Genomic DNA, 20,390 nt, shown 5'->3' with positions numbered 1-20,390 from the left:
ATTTTTATATGCTTGTATCTCTGTTGCTATATAGTTCTTTATTGCTGCATAGTTAAGAACAAAGTCTGTTAATAGAAACAAAGCAAGACAGTGGGCCCTGTGTCTCAGGGAAGGGTGGTGCAGCTAGTGAGCAGAAGGAAGAGAATACATTTGTGTGCAAACAGGATGAAGTAAATTATAGGGCAGGAGTCAAAAAACCTGGATGCAGTAACAGTTTTGGCCTAAAGTAATTGTATGACTTTAGGCATGGAAAAGAATCTCTCTGCTCCAATTTTCTCATTTTTAACAGGTGTTAAGGAAAAAAAAATTCTAAGAGAGCAAAGATTCAAAAAGCTAAATAGAAAAATGCTACCTTCAAGCAGGGAAACCAATCCGGCGCAGTCTAGCCTCTGAGGGATGTGGCTCAGGGGAGGAAAAATAGGGTGAGTCTTAAAAGCCAGAAGACCATGAACCATCTCTTTCCTTGTTGGGAAAGCAAAATCTCTGAGTGTTGCTGATGGGCTAACGATGCCAGGACTTTTCATTAAGGAAGACCTGGGATGGCTGGAGGGGATCTGCTGTGTACAAGAGGCAGCTTTCTTGGGCCTTTGACATCAGCTGCCTGTGTTACTTGCAAGTGCCTGTCTTGGGATCATGGCATCTAATTGGGTCTGTGTTGGTATAAGTAGCCTAGCTATTCAGGTCAAAAGAAAAAAAAAATTTTTTTTTCTTGAGACAGAGTCTCACTCAGTCACCCTGGCTAGAGTGTAGTGTCATCATCATAGCTCACTGCAACCTCCAACTCCTGGATTGCAGATATACGCCATCACGCCTAGCTAATTTTTTTTTTTTTGTATTTTTTGGTAGACACGGCTTCTTGCTCTTGCTCAGGCTGGTTTCAAACTCCTGAGTTCAAGTGATCCTCCCACCTTGGCTTCCAAGAGTGCTAGCATTACAGGCATGAGCCAATAGAAAATTTAACAAGGACCAGACTCTTTACATATGTTGTCATTTAATCCTCAAAGCAGTCTCAAATGGTAAATATTTGTATGCCCAATTTTTCATGAAAGGAAATTGAGACTCATAGGTTAACTTGCCAAGGTTGCCGACTTAAATGGTAGAAGCAAAATTCAGACCAAAGTCTGATACCAAAGTTGTCTTTCTACTGTGTCATTTAGCTTCTGCAGATGAGATCATATATGAGAAAGAACTTTATAAATACTAGAAGTGCTATTAATATGTTATTTAGTATAGACTAGTGGTTTTGAATCAAAGACATTCTCTGTGGCATATATGTCAGAATTACCTGGAATACTTTTTAACTGTACATCTACTTGCCTGCTTATACTCTCCCTCCTCCGCCTCTCCCCCAACTTTTATCCTTATTGCTATTCAAATGAGTTGCTATTATTCATGGGAATGGCATAGCCCTTAGTTGTGTGAGGGTAGATTAAATGTTCTCAGTTTTTCATTCTAGGTCATTTTATATATCCACACCCTTGCCATGGCTTCATAGTAGGCAGCAAGAGTCAGGAAACAGGAGACCCAACTCAGAAAACATGGCAAGGGAATTCTGTGGAGGATGGTGAAAAGTAATCCCGGGATGACAGCTGTGCACTAGATGTGGAGGGCAACTGAGCTCTATTGCAGCAGTGTGACGTGGGAGGTAGACTGTCATCACCAAGACCCCTACTTGCATCAGGCCATCTTTTTGTTGTTGTTGTTGAGACAGGGTCTCGCTGTGTTGCTCTTGGCATGATAATACCTCACTGCAACCTCAAACTCCTGGGTTCAAGAGATGCTTCCGCCGTAGCCTCCTGAGTAGTGGGGATTACAGGCATGTGCCACCATGCCTAGCTAATTTTCCTATTTTTTGTAGAGACAGGGTCTTGCTATGTTGCTCAGGCTGGCTGAGGATGGGCCATCTTTTTAACCTGAGGACAGAATGCCCAGGAGAGCTTGGCCCAGGTTCTCAGCAGGACTTGGCTTGTCCTGACCATGTGCTGATGAGAATCTCTCCCTTCCTCCTCTGCTGAGGACACGCACATCACTCAAAGAAATTTCCAGCTTTCTCTCAAGTGCTGGAGGGAGGCCACGGCAAACTTAGGAGCAGAAGGTACAGGACACCTCTGCCCTGACCATATTTCTGCTTCATGTCCAGTACATGGCCCACACCTCAGCCCTGCCGGGTGCCCAAACACAGGTGCTGAGCCTTGTGTTTCCCAAGACTGCCTTATGACTTTGCTCATGACTTCCCCAGAAGGGGCCTTGTCAGACCACGACCTGGAGGCTAATACACTCACCTCCTCCCAGAGTCTCCATCCTGCGGGGGCAGTGCCACCCTTCCTTATGGCTAGTGTGTGCTTGCCCTCTGCTTTCAAAACTAGACAGTACAGTTGACCCTTGGACCAACTCGTGGGTTAGTGGCGCCAACTCCCCCACAACCCCCACGCAGTCAAAAATCCACATAGAACTTTTGACTCCCAGACACATAACTCCTGATAGCCATAGCCTCCTGTTGACTGAAAGCCTTACTGATAATGTAAACAGTTGATAAACACATATTTTGTGTGTTATATGCTGTATTCTTACAATAAAGTAAGCTAGAGAAAAAATGTTAAGAAAATCATAAGGAAGAGAAAATATGTTTACTATTCATTAAGTGAAAGGGAATCGTCATAAAGGTCTTCATCCTCATCGTCTTCATGGTGTGTAGGCTGAGGAGGGGGAGGAGCTGGTCTTGCGGTCTCAGGGGTAGCAAAGGCAGAAGATAATCCATATATAATTGGACCTCACGGTTCAAACCCATGTTGCTCAAGAGTCACCTGTATATTGTTTGGGGATAACATGAAGGTGGTAGAACTATCAAGAAAAGCAATTAACACAAAATCAGGATAGTGGTTGTCTCTGGGAAAGATGAAGAGCAGGTACGCAGGGGCTTTGAGACAGGGTCTTGCTCTGCTGCCTGGGCTAGAGTGCAGTGGCCCAATCATAGCTCACTGCAACCTCAAACTCCTGGCCTCAAGTGATCCTCCCACCTCAGCCTCCCAAAGTGCTGGGTTTAGAGGCATGAGCCACTAGGACTGGCCAGGGATTTCTTTTTAAATGTTTATTTTGTTTTTAATCTCCTGATTATCTCTTTTAATCAAGTATGAGGTTTTTCCACAAGACCTAGACAACCATGGAGTTCTTTCTGGTTTGGTAAACTGGCCAGTCCCAACCAAAAGACAGAATTTTGGGTCTGTTTATTGAACAACAGTGTGAATCAAGTCCCATGATGGGTGCTGGAAAGACCGAGGTGAATGAGGAAGAGCCCCTATACTCGGAGCTAATGGAGACAGATGGAGAGGCTGGCCACTCATGTGCTGGGTTTTATGTACCACACTAGAGAGTGGTCCAAAAAGCTTTGGCTACTTGGGAGAGCCAGTGGCAAGCTCTGCAGTCACCCTGGAAATTGAGGAAGACTTCAAGGTGGGCACCGCTTGCTCTTTCCCAGCAAGTGCTGGGGGTGCCCCCACAACCCCCTGTGCTCCTGGCAAAGCCACTTCTCTGCCCACCTCCATCCTTAACTCCGCAGCCTGTCAAGACAACGCAGATCAGCCTGACTTCTCTTCTGCCACCTCTCCCTGTATTCTAGCCACACTTGAGCCTGCCAGGGATACTCCTCTCCAGAGATCCTTAGGCCAACCCCATAGCCCATACAGCAGCTCCACCTTCAACACATACCCAGAACTTGGCCGCTTCTCCCCACCTTTGCCACCACTATCCTGTTCTGAGCCATCATTTCTTTTACCTGCATTATTGCCTCCTAGTTGGTCTCCCTGTTTCCTGTAGCCCTTCTGCAGTCTGCTTTCCCCTCAAAATGATCTTGTTCCTGTGCCCAGACCTCTCCACAAGGCTTCCGTCACCCGAGGGAAAAGCCAGCACTTAGCCAGAGTTGCATGGCACTGTGTGGCCTGGTGCACCTGTCCCTCCTTCCCGTCCCCCCACCCTGTGCTGTTCACTCCAAGTCAGCCACACTGGCCTTACTGATCTGCACACATCAGGTATGTTCCCACCTTAGCCTTTGCACTGTGCATCCCTTGGCTGGATCTTCTTTCATAGGTGTTGGCGTGGTTCACTCCTCTCTTACAGGCAGGGTCTTGCTCAGACTTCTCGTGCTGTACTGTGCAGCCTTTCATGAGCACTTTATTTAGGATCGTAAGCCCCACAGACTACCTCTCTTTCTGTGCTGTATTTTCTGGGGAGTACTGCCCACTAGAATGTGGGCTGCCAGAGAGCAAGGGGTTTTGTCTGTTTTGTTGTCCGCTGTGTCCCCAGGGCCCAGATAGTGGCTGGCTCAGTCAGTTCTCAGTAGATTCTTATTGAATAAAAATTGAATGAGGGCCGGGCACGGTGGCTCACGCCTGTAATCCTAGCCTGCTGGGAGGCTGAGGCCGGTGGATCGCTCGAGGTCAGTTCGAGACCAGCCTGAGCGAGACCCCGTCTCTACTAAAAATAGAAATAAATTATCTGGACAACTAAAAATATATATAGAAAAAATTAGCCGAGCATGGTGGCGCATGCCTGTAGTCCCAGCTACTTGGGAGGCTGAGGCAGTAGAATCGCTTGAGCCCAGGAGTTTGAGGTTGCTGTGAGCTAGGCTGACGCCACGGCACTCACTCTAGCCTGGGCAACAAAGTGAGACTCTGTCTCAAAAAAAAAAAAAAAATTGAATGAGATAATGAGGAGTAGTTTGCTAGAAAAAGAAAGGAGGGCAAAGTTGAGTATTTCAGGTGAGGAAGCAGCTGGCCGAAAGGTGCCTGGTGTGTGGAGCCCCATGTGCAGTAAGGAGCCTAGTGCTGAAACAGGCAGCAAGTTCCCAGGCACTTCCTTTTGTCTTCATTACTGTCCTGAAAATTTATGCCCAAGGCTCATCTCTAGAGCTACGCTGTCCATTAAGGTGGCCACTGGCCAGGTAGGGCTCTTAAGCACTTGAAATTTGCCTACTCCAAATTGAGTTGTGCTAAAAGTTTAAAATACACACTGGATTTTGAAAATTTAGTGGCAAAAATAATCTCAATTTAAAAAATACTATGTGTTAATATATTGAGTTAAATAAAATATATAAAAATTTGCTTCCTGTTTCTTTTTAATGTGACAGCTAGAACATTTAAAGCTGCTTATTTTGCTTATATTTGTGGCTGACATTTCTATAAGCGCTGTTCAGTAACAAGCAGGTTTTTACTATATTGAGTTTAACCCTTTATTAGACACTCTTTAATGTCCTGTTTCATCCATGGAACTCTTATCTCACTGTCGCTTCACAGTCACAAGAACAGAAAAGACAAATAATAATTTCAGTTTGCTCACCTAAATCCTAGATGCTATTTTTTTAATTACAGGGAGAAAGTGTCTGTGTATGTGTTGGGGCGGGGGGTCCTGGTTCCACGTCTTCTCTCTGGTCTCTGGCAGTCTGCTTTCTATATTGACTACTCGGTAAAACCAGTCTATCCTGATATCTTTATTTTCATTATGCTCTGTGCTACATTTGATATTTGAAATTTTTCTGCTTAACTTATGAATAGAAGAATTGCTGTACTTAACTCCCAGATCTATTTGGATAAGTAATTTAAACTCTCAAGAGTTTTAGTTTTCGTATTTGTAAAGGGCATAAGGGTGCCAGAAGGGTTTGAGGAGTAAGTGAATGTTCTGGACTTAAAAGTACTTAGTGATTGATGCTCTAAAGAAAGCTAGTGGCAAGGAGGTGAGACGCAAGATTGAGAAGCATTTTGGGATTGTTTTAAAATGTGAAGTGGAATTTAAGTTTCAAAAAAGAGGCTGGGCGCGGTGGCTCACACCTGTAATCCTAGCACTCTGGGAGGCCGAGGCGGGTGGATCGCTCAAGGTCAGGAGTTTGAGACCAGCCTGAGCAAGAGCGAGACCCTGTCTCTACTAAAAAAATAGAAAGAAATTATCTGGCCAACTAAAATATATATAGCAAAAATTAGCCGGGCATGGTGGCGCATGCCTGTAGTCCCAGCTACTCGGGAGGCTGAGGCAGTAGGATCGCTTAAGCCCAGGAGTTTGAGGTTGCTGTGAGCTAGGCTAACGCCACGGCACTCACTCTAGCCCAGGCAAAAAAGCGAGACGCTGTCTCAAAAAATAAAAATAAAAAAATAAAAAAAAAAACCAAAAAAGAAGCCTTGCAGCAGTGGTTCTCATTTAACATTCATCAAAATCACCTGGAGGGCTTTTTTTTTTTTTTTTTTTTTGAGACAGAGTCTCGCTCTTTTGCCTAGGCTAGAGTGCAGTACTGTCAGCCTAGCTCACAGCAACTTCAAACTTCTGACCTCAAGCTATACTCCCACCTGGGGCCTCCCAGAGTGCTAGGATTACAGCCATGAGCCACTCACTGCACAGGCCCTGAAGGGCTTTTTAAACCCGTTTATGGGCCCCACCCCCAGAAATTTTGACTTGGTGGGTCTTGGCAGAGCCTGATAATTTGCATTGCTAATAGATTCTGATGCTACTGGTCTGGGACCACACTTTGATAACCACAGCTCTAGAGGAGAGAAGGGGAAGAATTTGAAGGGAAAAAGTCTCAGATGAGGCACACAGTCCAGGGGAAATAAGGAGATGTGGCTGAAGGGAGTTAATCTTTGCAAGGAGCAATGTTTTCATCTCAAAGAAGAGGGAAAGAAAAGAGTTAAGGTACTAGGAAGTTTTGAGGTGGCGAGGACACATTTAAAGGAGTAACATATATTTGAGATTGAATCCTAAAAAAAAAAAGGAATTACATAAGTTGGACTCCTGGTTCAGCTCTCACATTCCAAGTTGTTTAACTTCTCTAAACCTTAGTACCTTTATCTTGAAATTAGGAATACTGGTATAACACTGGCCCTGCAGGTTGTTCTGAAGATTAAGTGAGCTAGTACTCCCTCCTGTTTATTGGGCAGAGAGAGTGAGCCTGTGAGACACAATGACAAAGAACTCAGTGAACTGTGAAGGGAGCAATGGGGACTGTGGGAAGGTTAATTCTGTGAACCTTCACTGGGCACTCTTAACTTGCTGAGCATTGGACTAGGTTCTGGGGATGAAAAGGTCAAGGTTCTTGTCCTCAGGGATGCACGGAGATGCAGAGAAACAGTGAACATTTACAGTATGACACAAATGCTTTCCATGAAACTGGAACGTAAGTATTGTGTACAAAGTATTGTTAGAGCACTAGGGATACAATAAGGAACTTGACCAGCTGTGGGGTAAGTGGTCAGGGAAAAAATACTACAGAGTTGATGTTTGAGCTAAATCTTAAAAGATTAGTAGGAAGTCACCAGGGTGGAGCTATATTTTCAGTCTTGAAAGAGGTTCATTTTAAATTTGGGCCTCAAGGGAATGGCAGGGGATTAAATAGAGAAGTTAATTGGGATCAGCTCAAACAGACCCTGTGTGCCAGGTAAACACAATGACTGTCACAACTAGAAAAAAAATTTTTTCCCTGGGGCCATGGTGTTTTATTATGAAAATAAAATAAAAACTTTGAAAACAAACGATCCTTTTTAATTTAAGGAAAAATGTGTTATTTTTTATTGTTTTCTGTGCATGAGTGATATGCAACTCATGCGGCGCTAGAATCAATTTTTACACTGCATGCCACTTGAGTTGTATGTGACTCATGGGATACTTAATGAATTTGTTTGCGAGAATTGAATCTTCATATGCTTCATGAGGCCCCAGGCTCAAAACTAGCATGAGTTAAATATAACTCACATGGCAGTTAATGTGTTAAGGAGTTTGAACTTTATCTGTAGGTGATGGGGAAATAAGAAGGGTTTAAAATAGTTCCAATAGTGTTTTATAGAGATCACACTGATAACATCATAAAGGGTTAGATCAGAGAGAGATGAGAAACAAAAATCAGCATGAAGTTCTTTCAGTAACCTAGGATAAAACATGAGAAATTGAACCAAGATGGGGGTGGTATGGAGGTGTCTCGCTGGAGAGAGGTTTGGACAGGAGAATCAGCAGACCTCAATGCCCGACCATCTGAGGACAGGGAATGAGCCATGCATGAATCAGGGAGCATGAGAGTAGGGAGTGGATTTGGGGAAGAGGCAAAGAACCCAGTTTGGAGTGTATCCTGTCTGCCTCCACATGGAGATTCCCAGTTTATGGCTGAATATGTAAGTCTAGAGCCACAGAGTCTGAATGGAAAAAGACCTAAACTCTGTAAAGTAACTTAAAGAGATTTATTCTGAGCCAAATATGTGTGACCATGGCCCAGAGAGCCAGCCTTGAGCAACTGGTCTCGCATGGGTTATACTTTGGATTTAGACATTTCAGGGAGACTGGAATTACACGTAAAGTCATGAGTCATTACACGGGAGATGTTGGTTTGGCCTGAAAAGGCAGGACATCTTGACATCTTGAAGTGGGAGGGGGGATTACAGGTTATAAGTGGCTTTAAAGATACTTTGATTTGTGATTGATTAAAGAAATGAAGCTTTGTCTAAATGTTAAGGAATGTTTTATTTTTATTTTATTTTATTTTTTGAGACAGAGTCTCACTCTCTTGCCTGGGCTAGGGTGCCGCGGCATCAGCCTAGCTCACAGCAACCTCAAACTCCTGGGCTCAAGCGATCCTCCTGCCTCAGCCTCCTGGGTAGCTGGGACTACAGGCATGTACCACCATGCCTGGCTAATTTTTTCTTTTTTTAGTTGTTTGGCTAATTTCTTTCTATTTTTAGTAGAAATGGGGTCTCCCTCTTGCTCAGGCTGGTCTCGAACTCCTGAGCTCAAGCAATCCTCCCGCCTCAGCCTCCCAGAGTGCTAGAATTACAGGCCTGAGCCACCGGCCCAGCCTAAATGTTAGGAAATGTTTTAAATTAAGATAAGTCAATTAAGCCACCTGACATATACCCAGCCGCAAGTGGTCTGTTAAGTATTTAGGTCATTAAATATGAAATATCCGATTTCACATCAAAAGTGTAATTTATTGCATCTCAAACAAGAAGCAGTACAAGTAAGCAAAGTACGTGCCTAAACTGTCAACACTGTTTTGCCATCTTAACAGTAGCTTGTTTATGCCAGCAGCAAAGATGTTTGGAGAGCGAGTGGCAGTGAAATTGTGAAAGGCGTTTTCCACAGCTTGTTGAGAATTGAATATTTTTCCTTGCAAGAAGTGGTCCAAAGCCTGGAAGACATGGTGGTCAGTTGGTGCAAGGTCTCGTGACTACAGTGGATGACAGAGAGTTCCCAGGTCCTGCTTCTGTAGTTTGAGCAGCATTGTTTGTGCGACATGTGGTGGAACATTGTCTTGCAAGAGGGCTGGCCTGTGTCTATTCACCAATTTCGGCTACTTAATCGCAAGCGTCCTCAGCATTTTGTCCAGTTGGCTGCAGTAGACATCTGCTGTAATCGTTTGACCATGTTTCATGAAGCTATAGTAGATAATACCAGTGCTGGACCACCAAACAGACACCATTAGCTTTCTTTGATGAGTATTTGGTTTTGGACTGTGTTTCAGCACTTCATCTTTATCCAGCCATTGTGCCAAACACTTGAGATTGTCAAAAAGAATCCATTTTTCATCACACGTAAAAATACAGTATAGAAATGGTTTGCCTTTATGTCGTGACAGCAAAGAAAGGCAAGCTTCGAGAAGATTTCTCTTCTGACGCTCATTTAATTCATGCTAGAACCCATCTATCCGGCTTCTTTACCTTGCCGATTTGTTTCAAATGGTCCAATGTTGGAATAGTACTGTTAAACCTTGCTGCTAATTCAAGCGTAGATTGAGATGCATTCGCTTCCACTGCAGCTTTTAGCTCATCATTATCTACCTTGGTCTCAGGTCGCCCACGTGGCTCATGTTCAAGATTAAAATCACCAGAATGGAGCTTCTCAAACCATGGATGTACTATGCATTCATTAGCCACATTGTTCCCAAACACTTCGCTGATATTTTGAGCTGTCTGTGCTTCATTGGTTCCACGATGGAACTCATATTTGAAAATAACACAAATTTTTTTACTTGTCCATGGTTTCACAAAAATTGCTCTTAAAAAATGTGACAGATAATCACAAGCCAAAATGTGTGTTTGCAAGACTAAGGATATACCTTCACAATAAAAATAAAACAGAAAATGTCAGAGATATCAACTGTTAAACTTAGTACTTAAGGAAATCGGGTATTTCATACTTAATAACCTAAATAAATTGATTACCTGCAGGTGTGGTTTAAGCGTTGCCTTATGTAGCCTTAGTCCTGTTAATGAGTTACAAAGCCTATCTCCGAGAAGGGAAGGGGGCATGACAAGGCGTGTCTGACCTCCCTTCTCAGCCAGGAATTCACCAATAGGGTGCTTCTGGGGTCCCCTTAGCCAAAAGGGCTCTATTCAGTCAGCTGGGAGGCTTAAGATTTTATTGTAGTTCACCGGATAGAGGGTGGGGCAGGAAAGGTGAAGATTGGGAAATGTCAGTGCCTGCTCTGGGCCAGGTTGTCAGGCTGTAGTTGAAACCCTGAGTGTGGATGGAGTTGCTTGGGGAGAGGACATCAGTGAAAAGGGATGAAGGCCCTGCAGGCGTGAGAAGGGGCAGGCTGCAGAGTAGCTTTGGAGGCAGGAGCATGGGCATCAAGGGAGGGAGAGGTTTAGAGAAGGGGGGAGTGGTCGTCAGTGCCTGGTGCCTCAGAGAGGTCAAGGAGATACACTCTGAAAAGGGTTCTTGGATTTAAGAACCTGGAGGTCCCCTTAAAGTAGAGACCAGACTTTGCAGAAGCTATGAGGGGAAGGAGGAGGATTAGCTGGACAGGAAAAGCGTCACTAGGTGCTCAGTAAGTAGTAGTGAAATGTCTCAGCTGCCCCAGGAAGGTAAGGTAAGGACCCCAATGAAGGAAACACTCCAGCTAAGCATCCTAAGGGGATTCAAAGCAGGTCTTGCTGTGCTCTTAACACTATGCTAAATGGTCCATGGAATAGGACCTTGTTAAAAGATGGGAGGTACTGTGAGCATTAGTCATTGGTTAGGGGTGAAAAGAACCAGCAAAAAGGAAGAATGGAAAACAGAGAAAGCATGGTGACTGAATGAAGGAAGGCCTCGAAGAGCCTGGCTGGGAATGGCAGAGAGCCCGGTGGAGAGCTTGGCTTTGGAAAGGAGGGACATCACCCTTGCATGCACAGAACCCCTCACTTAAGTCATAATTTCCCCATAAATAGGAAGATCTTGATATTTATGCTTTCAGGAGTTGTCATGATACATCTTTTTTCATATGGAAGAGCCTGATTGCATTCATAGAATAACAGAGTTCCTGAGGATTTTAGAGAGATCTAGTTTAATCAAGTAATTATGTGCTGTTCTGTAAGTGAGCTCAAGTCTATTACTCCAAAATAACCCTCCTTTGACCCTCTCTGGCTACCAACCAGTCTCTCCCCACCCCCACGCTTTTTTGGGGGAGGAGACAGGGTCTATCTCTTTTGGCCAGGCTGATGTACAGGGGTGTGACCATCGTTCACAGCAACCTCAAACTCCTGGGCTCAAGCTATCCTCCTACCTCAACCTCCCAAAGTGCTGGGATTACAGGCATAAGCCACCATGCCCAGGCTCCTACTTTTTAAAAAATAACTTTATTGAGATACATAACTCACTTGCCATATAATTCACCCATTTAAAGTGTACACTTCAGTGATTTTTAGTGTGTTTACAGAGTTGTGCAACAATCAATTTTAGAATATTTGCATCACCCGTCAGTCCTCCCACTGCCCTCCAGTGCTAGACAACCACTAATGTACTTTTGTCTCTTTATCTCCCTTTTAAAACTAAACTTGGGAAAGAACTGTCCATACAGTTTCTATTAATATTTACCTCCCAATTATCTCTCAAGTTAAGGGTTTTTACTCTGTCCCCTTTCTGAAACTGCTCAGGGCAGCATCATCAGTCACCCTTTTACTGCCAGAACAAAAGGACATGTTCAGCATTGACCTTTCCATACCTTTCTGATGCATTTAACCTCTCTCTCTCCTTTGTGCTGTCTCCCTGTGGGCTCTGCACCTGCCCCTTGGCTGGCTTCTCCCTCTTCCTGAGGGCTCGGATTCACTGAGGGTGTCAGCTGTGTGCCCTGCTGATGAGGGTCTTTCCACAGAACTCTTAGTGTCATTCACTGCCCCTTGGATGTTACCTGGATGTCATTTCTTCATGGCTAAAACAGAACTCAATTCTTCCTGCTAAGGAGAACCTTGTTTTTCCTTTGTTCTCTTTCTTACCCGTGCACCCAGATTGGTTAGAAACACCTTTCTCCTTCAGACTCCTATACCTGCTGAATTTTCTTCCACCCTTATTTTAAAAATCTTGCTGCTTCTTGCTCATACCCACAATCGGGTCCTACTCCTCTTTCATGGACTATTTCAACAGTTTCCTACTTGGTCACTCTGGCTGTAGCCTCCCTGAAATTCATTCACTCCATGGTCATTACAGAGAGCTTATAAATATGCAAATCTGACCTCATCTGCTAAGGTCCTGTTAAAAGGACTACACCACCTGTAAGTATTTATGCCCGCCCCCCAGTCTAAATCCTGTCAGACGTCTGACTGCCAGTTTATAGGAAGGACAGGGATTAGAAGAACTTGTGAAGAACACCTTGGGGATTCATCAGCCAGCTATGGAAGTGGGAAATTCTACAGGCCAGGTGACTAAGCTGCTTAAACAAGTAAATGGAAAGGGAAAAAAAGAGGGAGAGAGAACTGTTCCATATTGAAAGTCTTAAGAGCATGCCAACCAAATATAATGTATTTGATCCTGATTTGAATAAGCCAACTGTAAAAACAGTTTGACTTTTTTGAACAGTCAGTAATCATGGGGTTATTTTTTAAAGAGCTTTTATATTTTAGAGATATGTGCTGAAATATTTAAGGAGAAATGATATGATTCCCAGGTTACCCCAGGGAGTGGGTATTGTACAAATGAGACAAGACTGGCCATGTGTTTCAGTTGGGCAGTGGGCACGTGGGGTCCATTATACCATTGTACTTTTGGTGTATGTTTGAAATCTTCCATATAATAAAGGGGTTATTTTGTTTTTCTTTAAAAGATATTAATGAGGCCAGGTACAATAGCTCATACTTATAATCTCAGGATTGGGGGGGTGCCAAGACAGGAAGATCGCTTGAGGCCAGGAGTTTGAGACTAGTCTGGGCAACATAGTGAGACCCCATCTCTACCAAAAAATGTAAAAATCAGCTGGGCGTGGTGGGACACGTCTGTAGTCCCAGCTACATGGGAGGCTAAGGCAGGAGGATCACTTGAGCCTAGGAGTTGGAGGCTGCAGTGAGCTATGATCATGCCAGTGCTTTCCAGCCTGGGCAACAGAGCGAGACCCCATTTCAAAAATAAAAAGATATTAATGAGACAGGGAAATTTTGAACCCTGATGGGATGTGGGATGACAAAGAATTATTTTTAGGCCAGGCCTAATGGCTCATGTCTGTAATCATAGCCCTTTGGGAGGCTAAGACAGATGGATCACTTGAGGCCAGGAATTTGATACCAGCCTGGGCAATGTAGCGAGACCCTGTCTCTACAAAAAAATTTAAAAAGAATTATTTTTAAAAAGTTTTATTGTAAAATTTACACGGCATAAAATTTACCATCTTAACTGTATTTAAATGTACAACAGTACAATGACATTAAGTACATTCACATTGTTGTGCAACCACCATCACCATCCACCTCCAGAACTCTTTTCATCTTGCAAAATTAAAGCTATATCCATTAAACAATAACTGTCCATTCCTCCATCCCCTGGCAATCACCATCTACTTTCTATGTCTATGAATTTGATTACTCTAGGTTCCTCATTTAAGTGGAGTCAATGTAGTATTTGTCCTTTTATCACCAGCTTATTTTACTTGATGTAAATGTCCTAAAGGTTCATCCATGTTATGCATATGTGTCAGAATTTCCTTTCTTTTAAAGACTGAATAACATTCTGTTGTATGTATATGCCACATTTTATCTGTTCAGCTATAAACAGGCACTTGGATTTCTTCCACTTTTTGACTATTGCGAATAATGCTGCTGTGAACACATATCTCTGAGTCCTTCCTATCAGTTCTTTCAAGTCTGTGCTTGGAAGTAGGATTGCTGGAGCGTATATGGTAATTCTGGTTTCGTTCTGGGAGGAATGACCACACTGTTTTCCGCAGCAGCTACATCATTTTACATTCTTGCTGATAGTGCACCAAAGTTCCACGTTCTCCACAGCCTTGATAGTACTTGTTATTTTCTTGTCTGGGTTTTTGTTTGTTTTTTATCATAGCCAACCCTCACGAGTGTGAGGTAGTAATAATAAAAAATTATTAATGTTTTAGGTATAATAATGCTACTATGATGTTACATACACACATAAATTTTTAAGAGTTCTTACTTTTTGGAGATACACACTGAGAAGGATTTGTGGATTAATGATACAATGCCTAGGATTTGTTTTTTAAATAATCCAGTTGGCAGAGGGAGAGAGGTAGAAATGAAACAAAATTGGCTAAATACTGATATTGTCCAAGTTGGGTGATGGTTATATGGGGGGTTCATCATACTGTTCTCTGTAGTTTTGTGTATTTTAAAATTTTCCCGTAAGTGATATTTTGGGACCATCGTGATCCATTCCCAGCCTCTCTCTTTGAACACTCCCTGTTGTGCCCTTTGTCAGCAGCGTTCAACTACTGCTGGTTCTTTCCTGCTGCCGCCTCTGTCCGCTCCCATTCACTGCTCCTTTGTGTATTTGCCTTTGCCTCTCAGCCTGGAATGCTCTCCCCTCTGCTGGATGACCTTTCTGCTCCTTTAATCCTTAACTCTGGTGTCCCCTTCTCCAGGAAGTCTTCCCTGCCATCCCCACGCTGTCCTGCCCTCTATTCTCCTTCCTCCCATAATACCCTGGCCTGCCTCCATCTCCATAGCTTCTCCATCACATCCCAGGAGGAGGGACAGATCAGTATGTCTTATTAATCTTTTTATCCCCTTGTGCCTATTGTTCTGCCTAGAATATAGTAAAAAAAAAAACAACAAAAAAACAAAAAACTAGTGAATTTTGAATGATGAATTGTACTGTACCATCATTTTATGCACAGCCTGTATTGGGCAATGTCTGGTACATAGTAGGCCTTGGTGAATGAGTACTGCATGAAGCCCTGAGTGTCTCCCTGTACAGGGTCATAATTAATATTAGAAGTATAGCATTATGGACCTTTAACCCAGGCATCTTCATTTTGTAGGCCAAGAAAGCAGATTCTAAATGGATTATGTCTTAAAGTCACACAGCCAGTTGGCAATGGCCTGCTTTGTACTTCATGTCCACCAAGAAACCTTCTGAGTCTCATTTGGTTCCCAAATTAGTTTTTCTATAGTGAGAACATACTGCCTGCCTGCCAAGCACAAGAATCAATCTATTTAACAATTTTATTTCTCAGTGAATTCTAATTTTCTGTTTTATTATATAATCCTGCAGAAATAAGTTATATTATGTTAAATACTTACATAGCCCATAGCCTTGCTTTCTTAAGTAGCTTTTTTAAAAAAAGCTTTGTTTTGTTTTGTTTTGTTTTTTGAGACAGAGTCTCACTCTGTCACCCAGGCTATGGTGTAGTAGCATTATCATAGCTCACTGCAACCTCAAACTCCTGGACTCAAGCAATCCTCCTACTTCAGTCTCCCAAAGTGCTAGGATTACAAACATTAGCCACCATGCCTGGCCTCTTTAAAAGCTTTCTGTCAAAAAAAAAAAGTGGTGGTCTTGTGCTAAGATGACATAGAACTTGTAGGGGTGTGGGGAAACTCACAATAAGGCAGATTAATAAGAGAAAGAGATTAATTTGCTGTGTGCTTGGGGAGAATCACAAGAGTGATTGCCAGATATCCCAATGGGGTCCAGAAGTTTAAGCACCCTCATTTTAGAGGGGGAGATGAGGAATGTAGGTAATTCTGTTGAGTGGCAGTAAGTGGTTGCTAGGGAGGATGAATATAGATAACTGGGGAGAATAAATGCATGGGAGAAACAGATTGACTTATAAGTGATTCTCTTTGGAAATTAAATTAACCTGAGAGATGGGTATTATATTAAAAATGATTTGGACCAGGTCTGGTTGCATTCTTGATCTTTTCTGCAACATATTGAGATAAAAGGAGGAGAAGGGAAGTCACTTGTTTTTGATGGGTCTGATTTTTTTTTTGTGAAGAAAGAGGGAAGGCCCCTTCCAATGTCTGTTGATCTTTAAGAGCCTTTAATTTAAAACACTCTTTATCTCAAGGAGTCATATTTTGGAGTGAAATTTCCTGAGCTCCTTCAAATTATATACTCACATTATACCTGTCTCAAATGCCTGGTTTTGGTATCATGCTATTATTTTGTAACATACAACCGTTGGGGGCAGCTGGGTGAAGGGTACACATGACCTCTCTGTACTACCTTGCAGTTTCCTATGAATCTATAATTATTTCAGAACAAAAAGATTTCCTTTTTTTGAGACAGGGTCTCACTCTGTTGCCTGGGCTAGAGTGCTGTGGCGTCAGCCTAGCTCATAGCAACCTCCAACTCCTGGGCTCAAGTAATCCTCCTGCCTCAGCCTCCCAAGTCACTGGGACTACAGGCATGCTCCACCATGCCCTGCTAACTTTTTCTATATATTTTTAGTTGTCCGGTTAATTTCTTTCTATTTTTTAGTAGAGGGGGGGGGTCTCGCTATTGCTCAGGCTGGTCTCGAACTTCTGACCTCAAGTGATCCTCCCGCCTCGGCCTCTCAGACAGAGTGCTAGGATTACAGGTGTGAGTCACCACGCCTGGCCAAAAAGATTTTTTAGCAAGGTGATGGTGTAAATGTTTAGGCACCAAATTATAAAGTTTTCTGGAAAATAAATTGCTCTGGAACTTACCATCTTCTGTATGTCCTTGACAAGTAGATTCAGTGACAAGAGTGGAGCTTACAGAGATCTTTAGTACTCACCATGCTGGGTTGTTTGCATTCTAAATCAATGACTATTCCAAACTACTAAGACAAATAATGTCTTTTTTTTTTTTTTTTTTTTTTTGAGACAGAGTCTCGCTGTGTTGCCCGGGCTAGAATGCCATGGCATCAGGCTAGCTCACAGCAACTTCAAACTCCTGGGCTCAAGCAATCCTTCTGCCTCAGCCTCCGAGTAGCTGGGGCTACAGGCAAGTGCCACCATGCCCGGCTAATTTTTTCTATATAGATTTTTAGCTGTCCAAATCATTTCTTTCTATTTTTAGTAGAGATGGGGTCTCAACCTTGCTCAGGCTGGTCTCGAACTCCTGACCTCGAGTGATCCTCCCGCCTCAGCCTCCCAGAGTAGCTAGGATTACAGGCATGAGCCACTGTGCCCGGCCAATAATGTCTTAAAGTTGGTAATTTTTAGTAGCAGGTAGATGGTTCTGTTGATTTTTTTTTTCTTTAAATATTTCACAAAGAATTGTCTGTGGGCATGGTGTATGGGATTTCATCACAGCGCAGCCCGCTTTTCTGGTAATAACACCTTGATAGGACTCTTCATGCTTTGCCTAGGGAGGGTGCTCTTTTTTGCACAGTTTGAAACTCTGACGCACTCCATTCAGCTGCTGGTGTTTCATACACACGCTCCTCTTTCAGCATCACTCCTGGAAGTGGAATTAATTTGGGCCCAGTTCTCATTCTGACACAGGTGACTGGGCTGTGGGGATTGGCAGCAGACCCCCGACGTTCACAAGGGATCCTTCCCAAGACATCTGAATGCTCAAACCTCAGAAAACCTCTCATAATTTTCTGAGTTTCACTGGCTGTAAAACAAAAACAGTGATACTTATCCTCCAGAGTTGTTCTGAACCTTAAATTTTGAAGGTTAAGTGAGATCTTGAATTAACTGAGAATTATAAGTTAATGATAATAATAATGGGAAGAAATCACAAGAAATAAGCTGAGTGTGGTGGTGGCACCTGTAGTCCCAGCTACTCAGGAGGCTGAGGCAGGAGGATCGCTTGAGCCCAGGAGTTTGAGGTTACAATGAGCTGTGATGATGCCATTGCAGCCTAGCCCGGGTAATAGAGTGAGACCCTATCTCAAAATAAATAAATAAATGAATAAAAAGAAGAAGAAGAAATAATTGGGAATGAGTGTTTGGTGAGGCACACTAGGTAACTAATGACTTATCCCTACAGCACTTCAAATTTGTGGCTTTTCAAAGTAATAAGTGCTACTTGACATGGCTTTCCCTTCCTCAAATTATTGAAACCTGGAATGTTGCATGAAAATGGATCTACTTTACCTGAAGAGAGGGTCTTTTCCGGCAACAGTCAGGGTTTCTGAGGGTCCTCTGAGTGTACATGCGGGGCACTGGGAGAGTTCCTGGGAAAAAGAAAACAGCACAGTATTAAGTTGAAATTGCCAGTATTCAATAATTGTTACCTTAGAAACTTCCAGTGTTACAGCTTTGAACCTATGCTTCTGCTGAGTACCAGTGAACAGCACCATGGGAGTGCAGCCTGGGTGTGGCTGGAGAGAGGGTGGGCACTTAATCCTTGTGGGAGCCAAGCTCAGGGTTGTGAAGACCTGAGGGCAACCAGGAGCCATTGAAGGGCTTTAAGGAAAAGAATGACCTGATCAGATTTGTCCTTCAGCATCATCTTTGTGACCATGGCATGAAATACAGATGGGGTGGGGAGTCTCGACAAGAGGCTTCCTATAATACTTCGTTAACACATAACTGCCGTGTGAGTTATATTTAACTTACGCTAGTTTTGAGCCCGGGGCCTCGTGAAGCATATGTAACTGCAGTTGGTTCGTGAAAATCTTACTTGTTGGTGTTCTTATTGTTACAATTAATATTGACAACTTAATTGCATGTAACTCATGCACACAAAACAATAAAAAATCAATTTTTCATTAAATTAGAAAGGATCGTTTTGTTTTCGAAGTTTTTATTCTATTGTTGTAATAAAACATGTGGCCCCAAGGAAAAATTTTTTTTTTCTAGTGTGGTAGTCAATCTGTTAATTCAAGTGAGGTCAGGTGTGGTGGCTCACGCCTGTAATCCCAGCATTTTGGGGGGCCCAGGCAGGAGGATCACTTGAGGCCAAGAATTGAAGACCAGCTTGGGCAACATAGTAAGACCTCATCTCTGAAAGAAAAGGAAAAAAGAAAAACAAGAAAAATTAGCTGGGACTAAAGGTGGTACACAACTTTAGTCCCGGCTACTCAGGTGGCTGAGGTGGGAGAATCACTTGAGCCTGAGCCCAGGAGTTCAAGGCTGCAGTAAGCTCTGATCACACCACTGCACTCCAGCCTAGGCGACAGAGCAAGACTCGTCTCTAAAAAATTAAATTAAATTAAATGATTGAAGTGACAGAGATTGATGTTGGTGAATGGAGAGAAGTGGACGAGGAGGTGGACTCTTGTAGGACTTGGGCACTGATTGGATGTGGGGAGTGGAGGAGGGGTAGCTGTCTGGTGTCTGGTTTCTGTGGCTGGGTGGCTGGTAGTGTCCTTCTCTGAGATAGGAACAGGGAAAGGAAGCTAGGACTGGGGAGAAGCTGGCATAAACTTTGGACAGATTTCATTTGAATTATCGGTGTACACTCACGTAGAGGCATGCTCACTCAAGCAGAGGCGTGCTAGGTAAGTCTTTGGACAGGCAGGAGTCAGGAGCTCTGCAGAGGTGGGTGGATTAGGTACAGAAATACTCACTGAATGCTAGGCACTGTCCTAAGTGCTGGGGTCTCTGCTCTTCATCCTAATGGGGGAGCTGGGCTCATTCAGCTGTGTGCCTCCAACGGGGGAACCAACAAGGAAGTCTGTGGGGAGGAGCAGATGATGATGAGTGACTGAAGAGCTCAGCCACCTGCGTTATGTGATGCGCGTCATCCAGGAAGGATCAGAGGGAAGCAGCTTTCTGGGCAGAGGAGCACAGGAGTGAGTAGGCACGTCCCAGATGCTCTAAGGAGGCCGTGTGACCCAGCATGGGACACGCTGGGGGCGGTGAAAGGAGTTTGGGCTGGGTAGGGATTGGTGTTTGGTCCCGGGGCAGCTGGGTTTGTTCTGAGCTGTTTGCTCGTAGGAGTTTGAAGACATGGGAATGGGTGGAAAATCTCAGGGAGAGAGCACAGAGTGAAAAGGGGAGAGCACTTCGATATTTAATCCAAGGGCAGGAGAAAAGGAGACTTCTCAAAGGAAACTGAGAAGAAACAACCAGAAAAGTAGAAGAGAAGGCAAGAGAATGTGGTAGAGAAGTGTGAAGAAAGAGAACTTGAAAGATGGAGGGAATTATGAAGTGGCAGGTGGCGGAGGGAGGGGCGAGTGGGAAAGGAGACTGAAAGTGCGGCCTGCGTGTCGCAGCATGAACACTGCTGACCTTCGTGACCTTCGGAGAGCACAGCCCTCCTCGGCGTCGCCGTCCTTCCCA

General features: G+C 43.6%; 1 protein-coding gene across 1 annotated transcript in view; it reads left to right on the top strand.

Moving 5' to 3' along the window:
• The window catches only part of MAML1 (mastermind like transcriptional coactivator 1), a 45,639-nt gene that overhangs the window by 10,585 nt on the left and 14,664 nt on the right, over positions 1-20,390 (top strand). The window lies entirely within an intron of this gene.

This window comes from Lemur catta, chromosome 16 (genome assembly GCF_020740605.2).
Source record: "Lemur catta isolate mLemCat1 chromosome 16, mLemCat1.pri, whole genome shotgun sequence".
Classification (NCBI taxonomy): Eukaryota; Metazoa; Chordata; class Mammalia; order Primates; family Lemuridae; genus Lemur; species Lemur catta.
This window is presented reverse-complemented; position numbering and strand designations above follow the sequence as displayed.